Below are 24,651 nucleotides of genomic sequence, written 5' to 3' on the forward strand. Positions count from 1 at the left end.
AGGGGGTAGAGAGATAAATGAGAAGTGGTGGGGCTGGAGGGCAGCTAACTGAGAGTGTGATAGGTAGATGAAGGTGGGGGGTAATGGTGATAGGTTGGAGAGAAGGGTAGAGTGGATGGGTGGGAAGGAAGATGGACAGATAGGACAGGTTACAAGGGCGGTGCCAAGTTAGAAGGTTGGATCTGGGATAAGGTGGGGAGACCACATATACTAAAATTGGAACGATACAGAGAAGATTAGCATGGCCCCTGCGCAAGGATGACACGCAAATTCGTGAAGCGTTCCAAGTGCTCGCTTCGGCAGCACATATACTAAAATTGGAACGATACAGAGAAGATTAGCATGGCCCCTGCGCAAGGATGACACGCAAATTCGTGAAGCGTTCCATAGGATTTCAGAGAGAAAATAAAGAAACTGGTGAATCCACATTAATCCCGTGTGTTGCGGAAAATGAGGCGTTCCTCCTCCAGGTGTCGGGTAGTTGGGGTTTGGGGTTAGGGGTTAGAGGAGGCCCAATACTTGCATGTCCTTGGTGGAGTGGGAGGGGGAGTTAAAGTGTTTGGCCACGGGGCAGTGGGGTTGCTTTGTGCATCTGTCCCTGAGATGTTCTCTGAAGCTTTCTACAAGTAGGAGTCCTGTCTCCCCAGTGTAGAGAAGACTGCAACGGGAGCAATGGATACAGTAAATGACATGTGTGGAAGTGCAGGTAAAACTCTGTTGGATGTGGAAGGCTCCTTTAGGGCCATGGATGGAGGTGAGGGGGGAGGTATGGGCACAGGTTTTGCAATTCTTGCAATGGCAGGGGAAGATGCTGGGAGGAGAGGGTGGGTTGGTGGGAGGCATGGACCTGACAAGAGGGTCACAGAGGGAATGCTCTTTACGGAATGCAGTTAGGGGTGGGGAGGGAAATATATCTCTGTTGATGGGTCCCGTTTGGCAGAAATGGCAGAGGATGATGAGTTGTATGATAGGCTGGGGCCTATTTTCTCTGGAGCATTGGAGGCTGAAGGGTGACCTTATAGAGGTTTATAAAATCATGAGGGGCATGGATAGAGAAAATTGAAAGATCTTTTCCCGAGGGTGGAAAATTTAAGAATTAGAGGGCATAGGTTTAAGGTAAGAGGGGAAAGATTTAAAGGGGACCTCGGGCAACTTTTCCATGTGGAGAGTGGTGTGTGTATGGAATAAGCTGCAAATGTGTTGCTGGTCAAAGCACAGCAGGCCAGGCAGCATCTCAGGAATAGAGAATTTGACGTTTCGAGCATAAGCCAATCTCTCACTGTGTATGGAATAAGCTGCCAGAGGAAGTGGTGGAGGCTGGTACAATTATATCATTTAAAAGACACCAATAGGAAGGATGTGGGCCAAATGCTGGCAAATGGGACTGGATTTAGTTGGGATATCCAGTCGGCATGAACACGTTGGACCAAAGGGTCTGCTTTTGTGCTGTACGTCACTATGACTCTATCAGTTCCCAGTGATTGATCTTATTTGCTCTCATAATTTACTTTTTGTAGATATTGTAATCTTTTAAGGCTTTCAAGTGTCAATTTCCCTCAGTTGAGCCATATCTTTGGAATGAATTTTTGTGTAGTGTTTCAGTGTGCATGTGGCCACACTGTCAGTTTTTTGGAGGAAATCTGATTTCCCCCAACATTTCCGACCTGGTGTCATTTCCCTCAGGCCTCTTTGAGTGTTGGGCTGAGTGTGCAGAACACACACCTGTCCCTACTGAGGTCAGATTCCCATTGTTTTGACTTTTCACACTCACTCCTCCTACACTCGAACTTGGCTTGCAAACTGCATTGCAAACTTGGGCGCTGTGTGAAAAGCCATAAAGAACTTGTGAGTTCACATTTGGATAGGTGTGTAGCTCGTGATCTGTAAAAGTGTGCACACCGGATCTCCCTGAACGGAGGTGGGGTAGCTTTGGCCTTTATCTCCAGGTTTGGAGCTAGTTGTTTCAAATCCCACTGTAGGAGTGGAGGAGCTAGATGGATACTTGAATGTAGTGCTGAGGGAATGCTGCCATATTGGGAAATATTTCCTTTTAGATCAGATGCAAAACTAGTTTTGATGATATAGAATATTCCGTGGCCCGAAGCAAAGAAGAGCAGGGAATTCTCATGATGTCGTGGTGAAATTTTCTCTCTGACCAACTTCAGTAAAAAGGATTGAAAAAGTAAATTGTTTATCACGGTGCACTTTGCAATATTCTGAGGACTTGATAAGAAGCTATGCATATGAATTGCATTTGTAGCTTTTTGATTAGAAACAGCATAATGTAAAATATGTTTAAATTCTACTTACTGGATCTTTTCAAATGGTTCACGACAACATGTTTGGTTAACTTTATTTGTACTTCTACAAGGTATTTAAACAAAAGAAAAGCTGTGTATGTGTGAGATAGAAAGAGAATGCCCAATAGGTTTAGTTACAATTAACTAAGAAATACCATATTGTGCTTTACTAGTGCCTGTTTCCATTGCTGACCATGGAGTACTATGTAGCACAGTGGTAATGCTCTCACTGCTGTGTGTAGCTCCAAGTCCCCTTCAGTGGGCATCAGGACATGATTTAGGCTAACACTGCATTGCAGTACTGAGGGAATGTTACATGGTCCGAGGTATCCTTTCTTGGATAAGACATTAACGTAAAATCCTTTATACCTTCTGAAGTGGATGTAAAAGATTCCACTGCAAGAATTCAAAGAGAAGCAGAGGAATTCTCCCGTGTCCAAATAATATTTATCCCTGAACCAACATCACCATAAAAGGATGATTTGCTTGTCATTACATTCCTATTTGGAAATGTTGCTGTACTTCTTACATTTCAACAAGAGCTTCAGTTCTCTGCCCAAAGGCGATTCTAACCCACAGAACCGTGAACTGTAGCGTGGACAGGACAAGGAGGCTCAGCTGGAATGTGAAGTTGGCAATAATCTGCTCCACACCAGCTATCCAGTCATCTGTTCCAATCAATTCTTTAAAGAGCTGTAACATACACTTTGCCCTGTTTGATGCATCCTGGAGTTATGAACAATGATGATACGGGCTGCAATTTCTTTCTATGACATGGCTGAAAAGGCAACTGTCCCTCCCTAAATGGCTGCCTTTGTCATTGAGGATCTACGGATGATACTCATTGTGTCATAAGATATTGACAACTATAATTAAATTTCCAAATTGTTTAATTGTTTATAAAGCTTGGTGGGACATCTTAAGGCCTTGAAAGATCTTATGTAAATGCAAGTTATTTATTTTTCCTTCAATTACAACATACTGCAATATTATATCAAGCATTGATATAAGCCTTGGTTATCTCTCCAGAAGCTAAGAGCCAGATATTAAATTTAGATGTTAGCACATTTTACTAATCAATAACTTTTAATGATTTATGGAAAGCTTGTTCAGATGCAAGTCCATTCACATTAAAAAACTTAACAATCTGTTGCAGTCATGGAAGACCTTGAATTAACTCTACTGAGGCTGGTATTCTGTCATGAAGTCACTCTTTATTTACATGGCGGATGTCCTTGACACTGATCCAACTCCCTTAGAGCCAGCATTCAGAGTGAACAGGGTGTCTGACACTCCAGTTTTTTTTTCTTTTTTATCTTCCTTGTTTCTTTTTTTTCTCGAGTGAAGAAGGTGTCACTCCTGTTTATATTTTAAAATTTTTTTCTCCGCACTACCGCCTAACTGCGGTAGTGCTTATTTTTTCCCCAGTACCCATATTTTGTGTGTGCAGGTGTGAGACACGGTGAAAGACACAAGGTGTACAAACCTTTATTCAGTTTCCACCACCAGGAAGAAAGGAAACACCCAAGTCGCACACTGGTCCAGCTCCCTCAGAGTGAACAGAAACTCGGACACTCCTGTTATTTTTTAATAAGAGGGCTGACATTCCTGTTTTTTTAACTTTTTTTTTCTTTCCCCACACTACCGCCCAACTTCGGTAGTGCTTATTTTTTCCCCAGCACCGAAGTTGTATGTGTGCAGGTGCGACACACAGTGAAAGACACAAGGTGTACAAATCTTTATTCAATTTCCACCATCAGGAAGAAAAGAAACACCCGAGTGACCAGTGACAAGCAGTGCCCTTCACATCAGAGGGCAATGCTGTGTGATCACACAGTGAAGGGGAGGGCAGGGATTAAATCAAAATAGAGTTGGAGGGGGAAATAATACACTCCACTCCCTGCGGCGCCCACCTCTCTCTGAACAGCACACTCCAGTTTATCCTTTTTTACTAGGACGTGGTTTATAGTGCTGGAGTTTGAAAGGTCAGGGTCAAAGGGCCTAAAGTGCCATCAAAGAATTGAATGAAGTCCAAGAGAACTGAGGCAGGTCTTTTATTTAGCCAGTCTTGCCTATTGGGATGGTAGGCCCAACTCTCCCCCTTCTCCCCCTTCCTGGAGGAAATACAAAAAAAGTGCCCCAATAAAAGGGCACTTTATAGTGAAAAGGTTGGTGGGGGGGGGAGTTCTGCTGAATTCGAAAATATACCTGAAATAAGTAACTCTGTAGAGGCTGGTATCCCGTCACCTTCACCCTTTATTTACATACAGAGAGTCCTTGACACTGATCCAGCTCCCTCAGAGCCAGCTCTCAGAGTGAGCACTGACACTCCTGTTTATTTCTTTTTTCTTTTTTTTACAGAACCTCTGACACTCCTGTTTTTTTTTCTATTTTTTTCCTTACCCCCACACCACTGCCTAACTGCGGTAGTGCTTACTTTTCCCAAGCACCCATGCTGTGTGTGCAGGTGTGAGACACAGTGAGAGACACAAGGTGCATGAATCTTTATTCAGTTTCCACCACCAGAAACATAGGAAAACAGCCGAGTGACCAGTGACAAGCAGTGCCCTTCACATCAAAGGGCAATGCTGTGTGATCAAACAGTGAAGGGGAAAACAGGGATTAAATCAAAATAGAGTTGGAGGGGGAAATATTACACTCCATTCCCAGCAGTGTCCACCTTTCCCTGAACAGCACACTCCAGTTTATTTTTTTTTATTATTTTTATCCCCAGCACCCATGGTGTGTGTGTGCAGGTGTGAGACACAGTGAGAGACAAGGTGTACAAATCTTTATTCAGTTTCCACCACCAGGAAAAAGTAGGAAAACACCCGAGTGGCCTGTGACAAGCAGTGCCCTTCACATCAAAGGGCAATGCTGTGTGATCAAAACAGTGAAGGGGAGGGCAGGGACCACACTCCAGTTTATATCTGTCAATGAGAGCTCCCTGATTGGATCAGATTAAGAGCCTGAATCAGGGAACCCATATCCTATGAGGTCCACCTGGCTGATCACATTACAATCACTTTATTCTTTCCCCTCTGAGTCAGAGGACATAGGCTGGTTTTTTTTGTAGCTCCTCCTGGGCGTTTTAGTACCAGGTCAGGTTCCTCTGACTCTACACTGGATGCACACAACATGTAATGTTCAGGAACTCACCTCTTGTGCTTGGGGTTTTGGCAGAAATTCATTCCCTTCTTCCAGTGGCAAAGACATCAATGTGGCAGCGTCCACTGTATCCATCTCAGAACCTGAGGTCTCTTCAATGCTTGATGGAGAAGGAGACCCCAGGGGTTCTGACAGCCTTTCTGACATTCCAAAGAGCATGACATGTTTTGCTCTCACAGTGTTTGTGAGTTTGTGGCTTTCATATGTCCAAGTGCTTGTCAAAACAATCACTCCCTACCTGAACTTTATACATCCCTTGTCCATTGACCAAACCAAATGTAGGGCCATTTCCATAGTTTCTACACCAACCTTTATCCTCTGTAGTAAACTGTCTCTTGCTCAGTGGAGTCTGGCATCTGGCACTGGCCCTCCTGATGCTGTTTCACCCTCCCCTCTAAGTCTGGGAAGATCAGATTTAACCTGGTGTGGCATCTTGTTGGAGCTATCCTGTAGTTGCATGAGGGGTGGTACTACAATCAAATAGGAACCGGGACAGTTTGGTATTTAGCGAAGCTGTAGACTGTTTCTTCAAACTTGTCTTCAAAGTTTGAGCTGCTGTTTCTGTCAGACCGTTGGATGACAGATGGTATGGAATTGTTCTTATATGTCAAATCCTGTTTGACTTTAGGAAATGCTCAGATTCTCTGCTGGTAAACAATAGCTTACTATCTGTGACCAACATTTCTGGGAGTTGGTGGAGACTGATACAATTGCAACATTTAAAAGCCATCTGGATGAGTATATGAATAGGCAAGGTTTCGAGAGATATAGGTCCAATGCTGGCAAATGAGACGAGATTAATTTAGGATATTTCGTTAACATGGAGAGTTAGATCAAAGAGTCTGTTTCCATGCTGTAAATCCATGACTCCATGAGTCTATAAGTTTGTGTATTGCAAAAGATGCACACAATTTTTCTGTCATTGTTCCGATATTTGACTAATGAATTATTCATGTTCAACTACGTTGAGTGGTTGTCTACAATTACTAAGAACATTGACTCCTTGAAAGGAGCTTGATAGGCAACTTGTAAGTAAATTCAGGGTACACCCATACCTTTCCCATGAATGTGGGGGAGCTGATGATGGGAACATTTGATACTCTGGGCATTGCCCCACCAACACAGCGATGTGCGCATCCAGTCCTGGCCATCAGACATAACTTCTCAACAACATTTTCATTTTGGAAACCTCTGGATGACCCCAGTGGAGTTCAGCCAATATTTGGCAGCAAACTTTGCTTGGACCAATCACTTTTACTCTCCATTACAATATGATCTACGGAGATCTGGTCTCTCTGGGTCCAAAGTGGTTTCAGTTGTGGTTGTGATGGCCCTATACGGTTCCCCCCATCGCTAGCAGCTGTTTCAGTTTTGCCAAGACAGAATTGTTCTGTGTCCAAATTCTGATATTGTCAGCTATGACTAGAACATTTAAAACTATTACGGATACTTCCAATGGTGGTATATCCGCCAGTGAGAGGTGGCTCAAAGTGTCTGCATTTGCTACTTGGCCTCCAGGAGGGTGTTCCAATGTGTAATTATACATGCTGAATTTGGCTTGAAGCTCTGGGCAGCACTGCCTTGACTTCTTTAAGCAGAACTAAGACAGGTTTGTGATCCATTGTTATTACAGCTCTACATCCATGAAGGTGGAGACAGTAAGGATTGCAGATACTAGAGGCTAGAGTCAATAGATGTGAAGCCAGAGAAGCACAGCAGGTCAGATAACATCTGGAGGAGCAGGAACATAAATGTTTCAGGCCGAAACCCGTCGTCAGTACTGGGTATCTTCATTTGAGAAGAATGACGAAGGGTTTCAGCCTGAAACGTTGACTCTCCTCCTCCTTGGATGCTGTCCAACCTGTTGTGCTTTTCCAGCTTCACATCTGTCGACATTCATGAAGATATTGGTGGAACTTCCTGACTCCAAACATGACCGCCACACCTTCTCTCTCTCTCTGGGTGTATTTACGCTCTGCATTAGCCAAAGTTCCCTCTGCATATACTATTGGGCTTTCCTCTCCATTGGACCGCATATGTGCTAATGCTACCCAGGTGCAGTATAGGTAGACATCACATGTCAACACCAGATCTCCCTTACGATCATAGTGTGCCAATACCTTAAAAGATAAGAGCTGTTTGTTCACTTTCCTGAAAGCTATGGTTTGGCCACTCAACCATTTCCAAGGCTGACCCTTTTTTAGGAGTTGATGCAAAAGTACCAGGATGGAGGCCAAGTTATATATGAACTTTCTGTAATAATTCACCAGCCCAAGGGCAGACATAAGCTCTAGCACAGACGTGGGAACCCTGGATCACCATCACTTTATCTTCCATTGGATGTAAGCTGGTCTAGTCGATTCTGTAGCTCAAGTCAGTCACTTGTGGTGCTGGGAACACACATTTTTCCCTTCCTAGACATACGCCTTCCTAACAGAACCATCTAAGGACTGTTTCCAGATTCTCTAAGTCCTCTGCATTGATCTTCCCTTTCATTAGCACACAATTTACATAAATGGAGTCCTGGTAGATCTTGCAAAATGTTCTCCATCACCCGCTGAAATATTGCAGAGGCTGACGATACCCTACATGGCAATCTCATATATTGGTACAAACCGTTATTAATTGTAACATACTTTTGGGAATCCTCATCTAACTGCAATTTGCAAGTACAAATGTCTCATGTCCAGCTTGGAGAAGGACAGCACACCTACTAACTTTGTGTATAAGTCCTCTCTACAAGGAATTGGGTATTTATCCAGTTGCAAAAAGTTTGTTCAGAATGCCCACAAAGACAAATGGACCTATTGGGCTTCATAATCGGTACCACTGGTGCAGCCCATTCCACATGCTGTATTGGTTTGATAATTCCTTCGCTTTCCAGCTTTCTGCACATGACACTGGGTAGCCTTACAGAATTGTGAAATTGCTTCCTGGTCAACATGTAAGGTGGTCTTAGCTCTCCAATGGCTGGATTGAATGAGTCAAGTTTCCCAAATAATGGCATGATGCCAGAAATGCTTGCCCCAACTCAAAGACAACTGTGGGAGCAAGTTTCTTCAAGAATGTGCTTTACTCTCATCACTGCTGAAATAACTTGAGAGAGGCCAGTGTCCCATCACCAAGTTGCTCTTTATTTACTTCTGGAAAGTCCTTGACACTGGTCCAGCTCCCTCACATGCCAATTCTCGGAGTGTCAAAATGTCTGACAATCCTCTTTTTATCTATCTGCTTGGATCAGATTAACAGCTCTCGTCAACTAACTCATATTCTGTGAGATCCACCTGGCTATCCTTGTTTCAATCGCTACAGAACTTGTACAAAATACTGTTCTATAAAATATCAAAATAAGTGAACCAGCAGCGTGACTCAAGCTGATTGACCTAAGCTATTCATAGTTATAGGTCTTCTTAAACTTAAGCTGTATGTGATTTTTATAAGAAGCAGAATCCAAATTCATGTTTAACAATGTAGATTGATTTTTATGAGCATTGTACTGCAATTCGAAGTGCAAAAGCCAATGCCATTCAACTTGAGGTTATGTATAGGTACATACAATTTTTGTTATTACAATTTGAGAGATAATGGTAATTCTTCATTGTCTTGGCAGTAATAAAAGTCAACCAAGTAGGGAAGGGTAGCCAGTTCCTTAGTGAATCCATTGATTTTTAACAAACTCTAGAAGCTTTCATCATTGTGAGCATAGGAAACGTTTGGAAAATGAAGGCTAAAGAACATATGCCCTTCCCCAAAGAATGAATGTTCTCTGATATATTCTCAAAAAGGGATTAATTTGATTTGCATGCAATACTTAGTGACACTTTGCAGATTACTGGGATAAAATCCTATCCTTTCACATTTTGGCTGTCACATACCTCCCTTGAACGTAGAACATAACAATGCAATACAGGTCGTTTGGCCTCCAATGTTGTGCCGACTTGTTGAATCAATCTGGAGCCTATCTATTCTACACTATTTCATTTTCATCCATGTTTATCCAATGACCATTTAAATGCCCCTGAAGTTGGCGAGTCTACTGCTGTTGCAGACTGGGCGTTCCATGCCCCTACTACTCTCTGAGTAAATAAACGACCTCTGACATCTGTCCTGTATCTATCACCCCTCAGTTTAAAGCTATGTCCCCTTGTGCTTGCCATCACCATCCAAGGACAAAGGCTCTCACTATCCACCCTGTCTAACCCTCTGATCATCTTATATGTCTCAATTAAGTCACCTCTCAATCTTAGAGTTATAGAGTCATAGAGATGTACAGCATGGAAACAGACCCTTTGGTCCAACCCGTCCATGTCAACCAGATACCCCAACCCAATCTCGTCTCACCTGCCAGCACCCGGCCCATATCCCTCCAAACCCTTCCTATTCATATACCAATCCAAATACCTCTTAAATGTTGCAATTGTACCAACCTCCACCACATCCTCTGGCAGCTCATTCCATATGTGTACCACCCTCTGCATGAAAAAGTTGCCCCTTAGGTCTCTTTTATATCTTTCCCCACTCATCCTAAACCTATGCCCTCTAGTTCTGGACTCCCCGACCCCAGGGAAAAGACTTTGTCTATTTATCCTATCCATGCCCCTCATGATTTTGTAAACCTCTATAAGGTCACCCCTCAGCCTTCGACGCTCCAAGGAAAACAGCCCCAGCCTGTTCAGCCTCTCCCTCTTGGTCAAATCCTCCAACCCTGGCAACATCCTTGTAAATCCTTTCTGAATCCTTTCAAGCTTCACAATACCTTTCCAATAGGAAGGAGACCAGAATTGCATGCAATATTCCAACAGTGGCCTAACCAATGTCCTGTACAGCCGCAACATGACCTCCCAACTCCTGTACTCAATACTCTGACCAATAACCAAAAGCATACCAAGTGCCTTCTTCACTATCCTATCTACCTGCAACTCCACTTTCAAGGAGCTATGAACTTGCACTCCAAGGTCTCTTTGTTCAGCAACACTCCCTAGGACCTTACCATGAAGTGTATAAGCCCTGCTAAGATTTGCTTTCCCAAAATGCAGCACCTCGCATTTATCTGAATTAAACTCCATCTGCCACTTCTTAGCCCATTGGCCCATCTGGTCCAGATCCTATTGTAATCTGAAGTAACCCTCTTCGCTGTCAACTACACTTCCAATTTTGGTGTCATCTGCAAACTTACTAACTGTACCTCTTATGCTCTCATCCAAATCATTTATGTAAATGACAAAAAGTAGAGGACCCAGCACCGATCCTTGTGGCACTCCACTGGTCACAGGCCTCCAGTCTGAAAAACAACCCTCCACCACCAACCTCTGTCTTCTACCTTTGAGCCAGTTCTGTATCCAAATGGCTAGTTCTTCCTGTATTCCATGAGATCTAATCTTGCTAATCAGTCTCCCATAGGGAACTTTGTCGAACACCTTACTGAAGTCCATATAGATCATATCTACTGCTTTGCCCTCTCTTCTTCTCTCGAACAAAAACAGCCGCAAGTCCCTCAGCCTTTCCTCAAAAGACCTTCCCTCCATACTAGTAGAAAGTGAGGACTGCAGATGCTGGAGATCAGAGTCGATAGTGTCTCTCTGGAAAAGCACAGCAGGTCAGGCAGCATCCGAGGAGAAGAAGAAATGATATTTCAGGCATAAACTCTTCTGTTCCCTCCATACAAGGCAACGTCTTAGTAAATTTCCCCTGAACCTTTCCAAAGCTTCCACAACATTCCTATAATGCCGTGACTAGAACGCTACGCAATACCCCAAGTGCGGCCACGTCAGTGCTTTGTCCACTGCAACATGACCTCATAGCTCCGAAACTCAATCCCTCTACCAATAAAAACTAATACGCTGTATGCCTGCTTAACAACCCTATTGAACTGGACGGCAACATTCAGGGATCTATGTACATGGACACTAAGATCTCTCTGCTCATCTACACTATCAAGAATCTTATCACTAGCCCAGTATTTTTTATTTCTGTTACTCCTTCCAAAGTGAATCACCTCAAACTTTTCCACATTAAACTTCATTTGCCACCTCTCAGCCCAGCTCTGCGACTTATCCACGTCCCTCTGTAACCTGCAACATTCTTTGGCACTTTCCACAGCTCCACCGACCTTAGTGATATACGTAAATTTGCCAACCCATCCTTCTACACCCTTATCCAGGACATTTATAAAAATTGACGAACAGCAGTGGCCCTAAAACAGATGCTTCTGGTACACCACTAGAACTGAACTCCAGGATGAACATTTCCCATCAACTACCATCCTCTGTCTTCTTTCAACTAGTCAATTTCCGATCCAAACCACTAAATCACCCTCAACCCCATGCCTCTGTATTTTGTACAATAGCCTACCGTAGGGAACCTTACCAAACGGTTTACCTGCATTCCCATACGCTCTCGGATTAATGAGTTCAACATGGGACGAGACATTGAACAATTCTTCCGCCGCCTTCTTCATCCAGGATTCTCACCCACCCTCTGACTACCCCTTCTCCCGCGTACAACACACCCCATCCACCTGGATACCCCGTGCTGGCCTCTTACCCACCCTCGATCTCTTCATAGCCAACTGCCGCCGTGACATTAACCGCCTCAACCTGTCCACCCCTCTCACCCACTCAACCTCTCACCCTGGGAATGTGCAGCCCTCCACTCTCTCCGTTCCAACCCCAACCTCACTATCAAACCGGCAGACAAGGGAGGTGTGGTAGTAGTTTGGCGCACCAACCTTTACACCGCTGAGGCTAAAAGCCAGCTGCGGACACTGCCTCCTCCTGTCCCCTTGACCATGACCCCACCTCCCACCACAAACCATTATCTCCCAAACCATCCATAACCTCATCACCTCAGGGGATCTTCCATCTACCTCCTGCCCAAAATCCACAAACGTGACTGCCCCGGCCAATCCATTGTCTCAGCCTGCTCCTGCCCCACCAAACTTATCTCTGCATACCTCGACACGGTCCTGTCCCCCTTAGTCCAAGAACTCCCCAGTGACATTCGGGACACCACCTCATGCCCTCCACCTCCTCCATGATTTTCACTTCCCTGGTCCCCAACACCTTATCTTCACCATGGACATCCAGTCCCTGTACACCTCCATCCCCCATCACGAAGGACTCAAAGCCCTCCGCTTCTTCCTTTCCCTCCGACCCGACCAGTACCCTTCCACTGACACCCTCCTTCGACTGACTGAACTGGTCCTCACTCTTTTTCCAATCCTCTCACTTCCTCCAAACCAAAGGAGTAGCCATAGGCACCTGCATGGGCCCCAGCTATGCCTGCCTCTTCGTAGGATATGTGGAACAGTCCATCTTCCGCAGCTACATTGACACCACCCCCACCTTTTCCTCTGCTACATCGATGACTGTCTCGGGGCTGCCTCGTGCTCCCACGAGGAGGTTGAACAGTTCATCCACTTTACCAACACCTTCCACCCTTCCTTCAAATTTACCTGGACCATCTCAGACTCCTCCCTCCCCTTCCTATACCTCTCCATTTCTATCTCGGGCGACCGAATCAACACAGACATTTACTATAAACCGACCAACTCCCACAGCTACCTAGACTACACCTCCTCCCACCCTGCCATCCCATATTCTCAATTCTTTGTCTCTGCCTCATCTGCTCCCAGGAGGACCAGTTCCAATACCGAACAACCCAGTTGGCCTCCTTCTTGAAAGACCGCAATTTCCCCCCAGACGTGATCGACGATGCTCTCCACCCCATCTCCTTCACTTCCTGCTCCTCCGCCCTTGAGCCCTGCTCCCCCAATCGCCACCAGGAAAAAACCCCACTGGTTCTCACCTACCACCCCACCAACCTCCAGATACATCGTATCATCCTTCATCATTTCCGCCACCTCCAAACGGACCCCACCACCAGGGATATATTTCCCTCCCCTCCCCTATCAGCATTCTGAAAAGACCACTCCCTCTGTGACTCCCTTGTCAGGTCCACACCCCCCACCAACTCAACCTCCACTCCCAACAACTTCCCCTGCAAAACTTGCGACCACATCTCCCCCCTTACTTCTCTCCAAAGCCCCAAGAGATCCTTCCATATCCATCACAAATTCACCTGCCCCTCCAGACACATCATTTACTGCATCCGCTGCACCCGATGTGGCGTCCTCTATATTGGGGAGACAGGGCGCCTACTTGCAGAACGTTTCAGAGAACACCTCTGGGACACCCAGACCAACCAACCCAACCACCCTGTGGCTCAACACTTCAACTCCCCCTCCCACTCCGCCAAGGACATGCAGGTCCTTGGACTCCTCCATCGCCAGACCATAGCAACACTGGAGGAAGAGCGCCTCATCTTCCACCTAGGAACCCTCCAACCACAAGGGATGATCCTGGATTTCTCCAGTTTCCTCATTTCCCCTCCCACCATCTTGTCTCAGTCAAATCCCTCGAACTCAGCACCGCCTTCCTAACCTGCAATCTTCTTCCTGACCTCTCTGCCCCCACCCCACTCCGGCCTATCACCCTCACCTTGACCTCCTTCCACCTATCGCATTTCCAACACCCCTCCCCCAAGTCCCTCCTCCCTACCTTTTGTGTTAGCTGCTGGACACACTTTCCTCATTCCTGAAGAAGGGATCATGCCCGAAACGTCAACTCTCCTGCGACTTGGATGCTGTCTGACCTGCTGCGCTTTTCCAGCAACACACTTTCAGCTTTCTACATACTGTGTCAGGAAATCTTCCTGCACACTTTGGACACAAACTGACTCATCTAAAGTACTCAAACTATAGTATTTCCAGTCAATATTTGGATCGTTAACGTCCCCATTAAAACTACCCTGTTACTCTCACTCTTATCCAGAATCATCTTTGCTATCCTTTCCTCTACATCTCCAGAACTATTCAGAGGCCTGTAGAAAACCCAGAGCAGCTGACCTCTCCTTTCCTGTTTCTAACCTCAGCCCCTATTATCTCAGTAAATGAGTCCTCAAATGTCCTTTCTGCCACCATAATACTATCCTTGACTAACAATGCCACACCTCCTACTCTTTTACCATCTTTTCTGTTCTTACTGAAACATTTAAATCCCTGAACCTGTAACAACCATTCCTGTCCCTGTTCCAACCATATCTCCAAAATGGCCACAACATCAAAGTCCCAGGTATCAATTCATGCTACAAATTTACCTACCTTATTCCGGATACTCCTGGCGTTGACGTAGACACACTTCTAACCACCTTCCTGCTTGACGGTGCTCTCTTGCAACCTTGAAATATATTTCTGATCTCACTGCTCTCAACTTCCTGGACAATGGAACTACAATTTAGGTTCCCATCCCCCTGCTGAGTTAGTTTAAACCCTCCTGAAGAGCATTAGCAAATTTCCCTCCTGTATATTAGTACCGCTCTGGTTCAGGTGTAGACCATCCTGTTTGTAGAGGTCTCACCTACCCCAGAATGAGTCCAATTACCTAGGTATCTGAAACCCTCCCTCCTGCACTATCTCTGTAGCAATTGCTCTCTCTCTCCCCATTTCTTGCCTTGCTAGCATGTGGCACATATTACAAACCAAAAATAACAACTCTGTCTGTTCTAGTTCTAAGCTTCCACCCTAGCTCCCTGAATTTCTGCCTTAAATCCCCCTCCCTTTTCCTACCTATGTGGTTAGTGCCTATGTGGACCACAACTTGGGGCTGCTCCCCTCCCCCCAGAGGAAAGGAAAGGAAATTTTTCACTCAAATCATAATAATTTTAAGAGTGGGATGAAAGCATATACTTTCTGAGTCAAAGTATACTGCATATGCCCTAATGGTTGTTTGATGCTGGCTGTACAGAGTGACTAGGAGATGCACAAGATTCATACAGGTCATTCCACTATAGCACGACAGTTGTGTTCCTTTGCAGCCTGGCACTACAGAAAATTGTGCTTTGGAAAACTGCTATAGAAAATCCCGCTATAGAAGATGGCTAATAGAAAATCGCTGTATTCATTCAGTAGAAAGTTTGAGTTACCCAAACAATATCCACAATTCGTCAATCGCGTTTTCACCAATTTGCGCTGACAAACATGTGTTTTCGCAGAACAACCTGTATGTTTTATTTACTCTCCTACATGGTTTTGGCTTTTGAGATTTAGTTATGACTTCTGCATTTGGCTTGTGAGTCATTGGAGTTTGTACTAACTTCTACTACTTTACACAAGAGAATGTACCGTGACAGTATATTTGCCGGCCAGCAGCAACAGAAAGGAAGTCTTTGCCATTACTGCATTGAGTTCAATTACTAATACATAGCACATATCTGTCTAATAACTGAGTAGGTGATATCGAAAATAATAGGAGAACTTTCTAGTCATCAATGTAGTGCAAAAATATGCAAATATGAATATTATACTGCAGAGAAACGGTTGCACCTCTTTTAGTTTTGTTAATTTAAGACAAATTTCTCAGAGTAGTGTTGACAAGTGAACCTGTAGTGGTTAACATTGAGTTTAATCATAGAATCCCAACAGTGTGAAAGCAGGCCATTTGGCCCATCAAGTTCATATGGACCCTCTGAAGACCATCCCACCCAGACCCAGACTTATGCCATATCCCTGTAACCCCTACATTTCATGGTGTATCCCTGGGCATGCTTGCACATCCCTGTGCACTATGGGCAACTTAGCATGGCCAATTCACTAACTTGCGCATCTTTGGACAGTGGAAGGAAGCTAGAGCACCCAGAGGAAACGCATGCAGACACAGGAAGAATGTGCAAACTCCACACAAACTGTCAGCTGAGAGTGGAATCAAACCTGGGTCTCTGGCCCTATGAGGCAGCAGTGCTAACCACTGATCTACTGTGCTGCCTTGTTTCATCTTGTTCTTGGCATTCTTTAGTAGGTGTAATGAAGTCTGATTGGAAAAGGACAAGATTTACTCTTAAACACCAAAATAAAGCTATTACTCTTGCCAAACATAGGATGGTCCCAGCCCAGGACAGACAGTTCTGCAGACCTATCCCTGGGTCTGCTTTATGATATTTTCCTAATTAACCTGTTTACAGCTGTTATTACACACGTCTGGAACAGGTGGGTCTTGAACGCAGGCCTTGCAGTCCAGGAATAGGGATACTACTGCTGTGCCACAAGAGGTCCCGAGGGTCTACTTTATAAAGGGCTCAGGTGATGAGTTCTAGCTCAGCAGGCCATTGCCTGTTCCCAAGAACTGTGAGCTCCATAAGGAGATTAGTTAGTGATTCCCCATGGGCCATGTGCTATTTACCACAGGAAGTAATACATGTTTGTGCAGGTGGTCAGTGCTGTGATCTTTAATGTTTCTCACATGTTCTCTGTGGACTGGAGCATGTCTTTAATGTTTAAGTGTTGCCTTGACCTATCCTCTCCAGGTCATTGCTGAGATATACCTTACAGAGAAGCAGTCCTGAATTACTTGCTTCCTAGTATGATAAGTTGCTAAGTGTTCCTCAGAAAAAAAGTTTAACACTTTGAAGCCGATGACTTGAATGTAACAGATGCTTCCAAAGCATTTTGCCAGTCTTTCAGTTTTCTCCCTTCCCTCCTCTAGAAAATCACAGTTTCATTAGAAAGAGTTCTTTGGAAAAACTCAAGGTAAATAATAGGTGACTTAGTGTTTGGTCACAGATTTCCCCATATTTACCCTCGCACAAAGGGTTGTTAGTCCAATGATAGTAACCCACTTATGATTCACAACCATGTGTTTTTATAATAGGCTTTAATGCATTTATTGATAAAGGTCTGACATGTTAAATGACATGCAAATAATAAAACCTGGTTCCTGATGCACACAGTTTTATTTTCATTTGATCACAGGACATGGGCATCACTGGCTAGGCAAATATTTATTGTCCATGCTAATTGCTTAGAGAGCACTGAAGAGTCACCCACATTGCTGAAGGTCTGGAGTCACATGTAGACCTGACCAGCTAGGTACGGTAGAGTTTCCTTCCCTGAAGTAACTAATGAACAATGATTGTTGTAACAATTCTGTTTACTTCCTTCAATACAAAATATTCAATTATTTTTAACAGCAACAACAACAGCATTTTATGCACTCTTCTGATGTTCCATTAATCAACACAAGGGACTGTATGAAAGGAAAAAGTCAAAGGAACACATTTCAAGACTTGGAAAAAGCAATTAAGGCAGTGACCAAAAGTTTATTTGAATTTACGTTTTTAAGATATTTAAAGGAAAGTATAAAATTGTTTTGGCACGGGGATTAGGAAAGGAGTTCCATACAGAGGGCCCAAGGGGTCTGAAGATGGAATTAAGAGGGGATACACAAAAACCGGAATTAAGAAGATATAAAGCTGGATGGTGTTCCAGAGACTTGCCAGGACACAATGATTCAGGAACTTGACGATAATATTGAAGATTCTTCTAATCCATTAATTTAGGGTGTAGGTGGCCAGTGTAGGTCAGCATGATGAACAAACAAAACATATTTTTGGGAAAGCTGCATTTTGAACAAGTTTCTTGATAGGAGGCCAGAGTGATGGATGTTTCACAAATCACATTTCGAGGTAATGAAAGCAGGGTTAAAAGGAGCAGGAGAAAGTGTGGGCTGCATTTCAGAGTATAGAAAAGCACAGCAGGTCAGGCAGCATCCGAGGAGCAGGAGAATTGACATTTCGAGCATAAACCCTTCATCAGGAATGATGGAGCAGGAGCAGGAACTGAGGCAGAAGTAGAACATGGTGCTGTTATAAAGGTGGAAATAAATAACTTGAGTTTGGGGTTTGTTGTTTCAATCTGGATCTATTAGAATGCTAAGTAGGAGTAAGTTGTGACTCATAGATGACAGATGTTCTTTTGTCATATTTCCATCACTTCCCTTTTCTCCATATTGCAGCTTTTGATTACTGCTTATAGCTTATTATTGCACTGGTATTACTAAACAGTCATTTCAAGTTAAAAGACTTATTTGATCTCCTGTGGCATCAAAGTGGTTTAAATCACATCAGATTGCATCCCATCTTGATAGGCAAGCATCAAAAGATTTTTAAAAATTAACCTGGAAACTTTACATCCTTTTCTCTTTGATGTATGGTGGTACATTGTGAACCTGTGTTAATGAAGGTTTCTAGCAATAATGTCAGGTTAGAGTGGACTGAAGTTCATGAAAAGCATCTTGGGAGACACTATTTATAGATGGGAAAGGTCAGAAATGGAGAATTAACAGTAATTTACTTTTACAGAATCACTTACATTTATATAGCACTTGGCTGTTTCAAAATTAGAATATCCCAATCATAGAATTCTAGAAATATATAGCATGGGAAGAGATCATTTGGTTCATTTTGTTTGTGAGGCCTAAGTCCCATTTTTCAGCTCATCTAAATTGTCGCACATTGAGCAAACCTGCAAATGTTCTTTAAGTGCAATGAGCATTTCGCCTTTCACCCTTCCAGACAGTGAATTCCAGACTACCACCAACCCTGAGTGAAAATACATTCTTCTCAATTTTTCTCCAGTTGTCTGCCAATTACTTTAAATCTATGGCTCTGAACATTGACCTTTCAAAGAAGCGTAAAAGGAGATTAGAAAGACAGGGAAAGGTGGACATTAGCTCTTTTAATTAAAGGTGTCATTAGTACAGTAGTTAAAGATGATCTTAGCTCAAAAAGCGAGATGTGGAATCAATTTTGTTAGGGATAAGAAGTAGGAAAAGTATGAGGTCAATTTTGGGAGTTGTTTATAGGCTCCTTAACAGTAAAACTACATAAACAGGAAGAGATAAATGAGGTGTACAGGAAGTGTGCCTCAATAATTATGGATGATTTTACATATATATTGGGTGAATCAGACTGGTAAAGGTAGCCTGGAAATTAGTTCATTGAGTGTATTTATGATAATTCCTTAGAACAGTATGTTCTGTAGCCAACCACAAGAGTTGGAAAATGGGATTTAGGTCTGACAGACAAAATGAACCAAATGATCTCTTCCCATGCTGTATAATTCTAGAATTCTATGACTGGGACATCGTCATTTGAAATAACCCAGTGCTATACAAATGTAAGTGATTCTGTAAAAGTACTGTTATTTCTCCATTTCTACTCTAGATGTGGTAGTGAGCAATGAGACTGGATTAATCAAAAACCTCATGATAAAGGAGCCTCAGCATGACAGTAATCATAAAATGATTGACTTCACATCTGACTTGAATGGGCAAAGTGTGGATCTAAGACTAATGTTTTAAATCTGAACAAAGGTTGTGGCAATATCCGTGGGAGTTTAGGAGGATGAAAGGTGAACCATATAAGATCCTGAAGGACAAGGTATTGAGGATAGATACTTGTTTAGGAGGCTGGGGTATATAGGAACATGGGTAATAGGAGCAGGACTAAGCTGTTTGGCTATTCAAACCTGCTCCGTTGTTCAATATGATCATGGCTGATCATCCAACTCAGTACTGTGATCCTGCCTTCTCCCCATACCTTTTGATCCCTATAGTCCTAAAAACAATAAATAACTCCTTCTTGAAAACATTCACTGTCTTGGCCTTATCTGCTTTCTGTGGCATTCCACCGGTTCATCACTCGCTGGGTGAAAAGGTTCTGAGATCACTCCTAAATGGTTTACCCTGTATCCTTCAACTGTGACCCCGGTTCTGGATTCCACAGACTTTGGGAACATCCTTGCTGCACTTACCCTGTCTCCTCCTGTTAGAATTTTATATATTTCTATAAGATTCACCCTGTCATTTGTTTAAACTCCAGTGAATATAGATTTTTTTTAGATTACTTACAGTGTGGAAATAGGTCCTTTGGTCCAACAAGTCCACACCGACCTGCCAAAGCTCAATCCACCCAGACCCATTCCCGTACACGGGCAATTTAGCATGGCCAATTCACCTAACTTGCACATTTTTGGATTGTGGGAGGAAACTGGAGCATCCAGAGGAAACCCACGCAGACAATGTGCAAATTCCACACAGAGAGTCGCCTGAGGCAGGAATTGAACTTGAGTCTCTGGCACTGTGAGGCAGCAGTGCTAACCATTGTGCCACCCCTAATATAGTCTTAACACATCCAATCTCTCTTCTTTCATCAGTTCTGCCATTCAAGGAATAAGTCTGAGATAATGTTGGGAATAATATCTCCCTTTTAAGATGTAGTTTAGGAGAATTCTTTTTCTCATGATTTTTAGCATCCGAGTTAGATGGATGTTTGACAGACCAGGGCATTCAGGGTTTTGGATTTGACATTGACATTAATACCACATCCAGATCGACCATTATTTGATTTAAGGTAGGCAAGAAGGGTCTATTCTTTAATAGACACTGCTGCAGTGTCTCTCCTATCACCTTTGTCTAGTCACTACATATTGATATCAACTTCAATTAAATCTCTTTGCCCCCTCTGTTGCAAAAGAGACAATTCTATCCAGTCTTTCCTCATAGCTACATTTTCCTGATCTTCTAACTCTTTCCTCTCAACTCTGGTCTCTCTAATATTCTCTACGGTATTTATAATTGTTGACCAATGCAGCAGTTCATCTGCTGTATATAGCAGACTACTTGCATTGAAACATATACTGTTCAGTACTGCCAACCCCTTTTGTTGCCTAATTCCTGGTCTTTTTTGCATCTTGCTTCACTTCTTGTTCATTAAGTTTCCACCTTCCATTTCCAGATGTGCTTTTCTCTCTTTTGATTCTTTGCTCAGATTTCCATTTTCCACCATGTTTATTTAAACTCTGCCACAATAATAGCAAACCTATTCATGATGACAATGGTTCCACCCTCACTGTTTTACAAAGTATCTGGTTTGAACAGGCCTCACCCACTGCCACACCATTTACAATGCCTCCAGGAATGTAAAACCTTCCCTCATCATGTGCCTATAGCCACACATTCATTTGCATTACCTGTACTAACAAGAATGTGACATTGACCTTAGAGGTCCTTCATTTCTAGCTCCCTAAACTCTGGCTGCAAGATTTCACCCTCTTGCTAGCTCCAGGATTTTGTCCCTCATTCTATCTTTGTCACTGGTGCCAATATGCAGCAGTTTCTGTCTGTTCATCTTCCCCTCCTCAAAATGTCCTGCGGCTGCTCAGTGACATCCATGACCCTGGCAGTAAGGCAAAAACATACCATCCTGGAATCAACTGTGGGGCTGCAGAGAAACTGGCCTGATAATTAGATCCCCAGCACTCTTATTTTTCTCACCCTCCAGCTGCCTGCTGTCAAGCTATGTACAACACATGAATCAAGACCACAAATAGGCCATTCAGCCCATCAAACTTGCTTCATCATTGCATAGGATCATGCCTGATCTGACTGTAACCTCAAACTCACATTCCCATCTACCTTGATACACTTTTAACCCCTTGCTTAATAAGAATCCATCTACTTCTGCCTTAAAAATATTCAAGATCTATGTTTCTACTGCCTTTTCAGGGACAGAGTTCCAAAGACTCATAACCCTGTAAGAGAGAAACATCACCTAATCACCATTTAAAATAAGAGACTCCCGGTTTCTAACAGTGACCCATGAGCTATCCATGGTGCTGTTTGCCTGCCCTGGCTGCACACTCTAGTTCAAATCACCATCATTAGTATTTGGAATTAAATACAAATTGGAAAGAAAGGTGCATTCAGGCGTCTTCCATGGCTGGGTCTTCCATGAATGTCTGGCAGTCATGTGTTCCCTGTCTGCCTGCACATGCTCATTGTGACATATTTCAGTGATGTCAGCTGCCACGCAAGCTCCAAAACAAGATCTTGAACTTCTTTAGCTGATGACACCACTTGCAGGTGTGGTTGCCCAGGATGCAAGAAGTGACCTAAAGTTCCCACGTGATACATCCAATGCATTCAATCGGACTGAAGTGCTCTTCCATACATTTCTTATATGACTATCTAAACATACCAGAAATTTGTATAATACAACCACAAATTGCTGACTATTTGGTGTGCAGTATCCTTGTTAATATTTTTGTGTCAAGTTTTTCTGAAGAATTTTTAACAACTGGTATGTTATGTTTTCTGCTGTTTTTGTACAATTATATTTTTACACTGCCTTTGCCCTCTTCAAGCCAGGCAACTTTTTCAAGACCTCCAGCCGAGCCCTCTGAATCATTGTGACTGAGCACACAAATTAAGTGACATATTGCTGGGGTTGGCACTGAGACCAAGCTCACATTTAAAGTGCCATATTGCCATGATTAGCACCTCTTTAGTATATTTGTAAGTTGTCATCTTCCATCAAAAACACCCTGACAGAGACTACCAGTATGCTTAGATTTTGTTACTAAATCAGTGTTCTCTCAATTATTGTTTTATTATTTTCAATAAAATATGCACTGCACTCCAAAGGTAATAAACTTTCAAGGATTTTTAAGTTATAGGGTAAAAAGAAAAAACGATTTGTGATGACAAATGTATGTTCTTTACAGTCAGGCAAAGTTATAACAGGGAACAAAGCTTGGACGCACAAATTAAATACAACTTTTGATTCTGGTTTCACAAGCGAGGGCACAAATAATGTCCCAAAATGTTGGCGAACACAGGATCTAGTGAGATGGAGGAAATCTGTGTTAGTAGTGTAGTGTTGGGTTAATTGATGGGATTGAAGGTTGATAAATCTCCAGGGCTTGATTGTTTATAACCTGAAATACTTAAGGCAGTGGCCTGAGAAATAATAGATGCATTGGTGGTCATCCGTCAAAATTCTATAGACTCGCAAACAATTCCTGTGGATTGGATGGTTGCTAATGTAACCCAAGTATTTGAAAAAAAGGCAGCAGAGAGAAAGCAGGGAGTTATAGATCAAACTATCAACACTCCAATTCTCTGCCACCTCTTATGTTTCTCTCTGGCTCTGTCTCCATCTGTGTTCTCAGTCCTTTCTGCCCCTTCCTCCCGCCCCTTTCAGCATAACCAGTACATTTTTCTAGCTGCTTCTAGTTCTAAGAAGGGTCACTGAACTCGAAATGTTAACTCTGTTTTCTCTTCATAGCTCCTACCAGACTGGTTGAGTTTCTGTTTTTGTTTGAATTGTAGTCCAATTAGCAGCGAAAGAATTGGACAGGGTTAGCGTGGGTTTATGAAAGGGAAATCGGCTTGACAAACTTTCTCAAATGTTTTGAGGATATAATGGATAGAATTGATAAGGGGAAGCCAATTTAATGGACTTTCAGAAGACTTTTGTTCATGTCCCACATAAGAGGTTAGCATATAAAATAAATGTGCATGGGGTTGGAGGTAGTGCAATGACAGGGATAGGGAACTGGGTGATAGATTGGAAACAGAGTCAGAATAAACAGGCCATTTTCTGAGTCGCAGTCAGTGACCAGTGAGGTATTGCGGGGATCAGTGCTTGGAACCATGCTATTCAAAATGTAAATTCATGATTTAAAATAGAGAACTGAATTAAATCTCTCCAAGTTTGCAAATGGCACAAAGTTGGGTGGGAGGGTGAACTGTGAGGATGATGCAGATCTTCTTTGTGATTTGGACAAGTTGAATGAATTGTCAAATACATGGCAGATGATATATTATGTGGATAAACGTGAACCTACCCACTTTGGCAGTAAAAACAGGAAGACAGATTATTATCTGAATAGTAATAGATTAGGAGAAGGAGAGGTGCAATGACACCTGGCTGTCCTTGTACACCAGTCACTGAAAGTAAGCATGCATGTGCAGCAGGTGGGGAAGAAGGCAGATAGTATATTGGCCTTCATGGAGGGAAGGTTTGAGTACAGGAACAGGGATGTCTAGCTGTGATTGTATAGGGTCTTGATGAGGTCACACCTGGAATAATGTGTACCATTTTGGTCTCCTCATCTGTGGAAGGAAGTTACGACTCTGGAGAGATTGCAACAAAGATATACCAGACTGATTTCTGCAATGGCAAGGCTGATGAATGAAGAAAAACTGGATTGGTTAGAACTGTACTCATTGAAATTTAGAGGAATGAGAGGGGATTTCATGGAAAATCCTCACAGGACTAGACGTGGTAAACGCAGGAAGGATGTTCCCGATGACCAAGGAATCCAGAACCAGGGTCACAGCTGAGGGATACAAGGTCGACCATTTCGGATTGAGATAAGGAAGAATCAGTGCATCCAGAGAGCAGTGAATACAAGATATCCACTGCTACGCTCCAGGTATACCTGGAGAGGGAACACACAGTATCCAGCAGTACTCTTGAAGTCTTTTGTGGTCAGAGACTGCAGTGC

The 24,651-nt window shown here is 43.2% G+C and overlaps 1 non-coding gene across 1 annotated transcript; it reads left to right on the plus strand.

The window, feature by feature from the left end:
- Positions 1-287: 287 nt before the first annotated feature.
- Positions 288-394, plus strand: LOC132817741 (U6 spliceosomal RNA). Its single transcript, XR_009644910.1, has one exon. It is a non-coding gene; the product is annotated as a U6 spliceosomal RNA (small nuclear RNA).
- The last annotated feature ends 24,257 nt before the right edge of the window (positions 395-24,651 follow it).

Source organism: Hemiscyllium ocellatum, chromosome 7 (genome assembly GCF_020745735.1).
Source record: "Hemiscyllium ocellatum isolate sHemOce1 chromosome 7, sHemOce1.pat.X.cur, whole genome shotgun sequence".
Taxonomy (NCBI): domain Eukaryota; kingdom Metazoa; phylum Chordata; class Chondrichthyes; order Orectolobiformes; family Hemiscylliidae; genus Hemiscyllium; species Hemiscyllium ocellatum.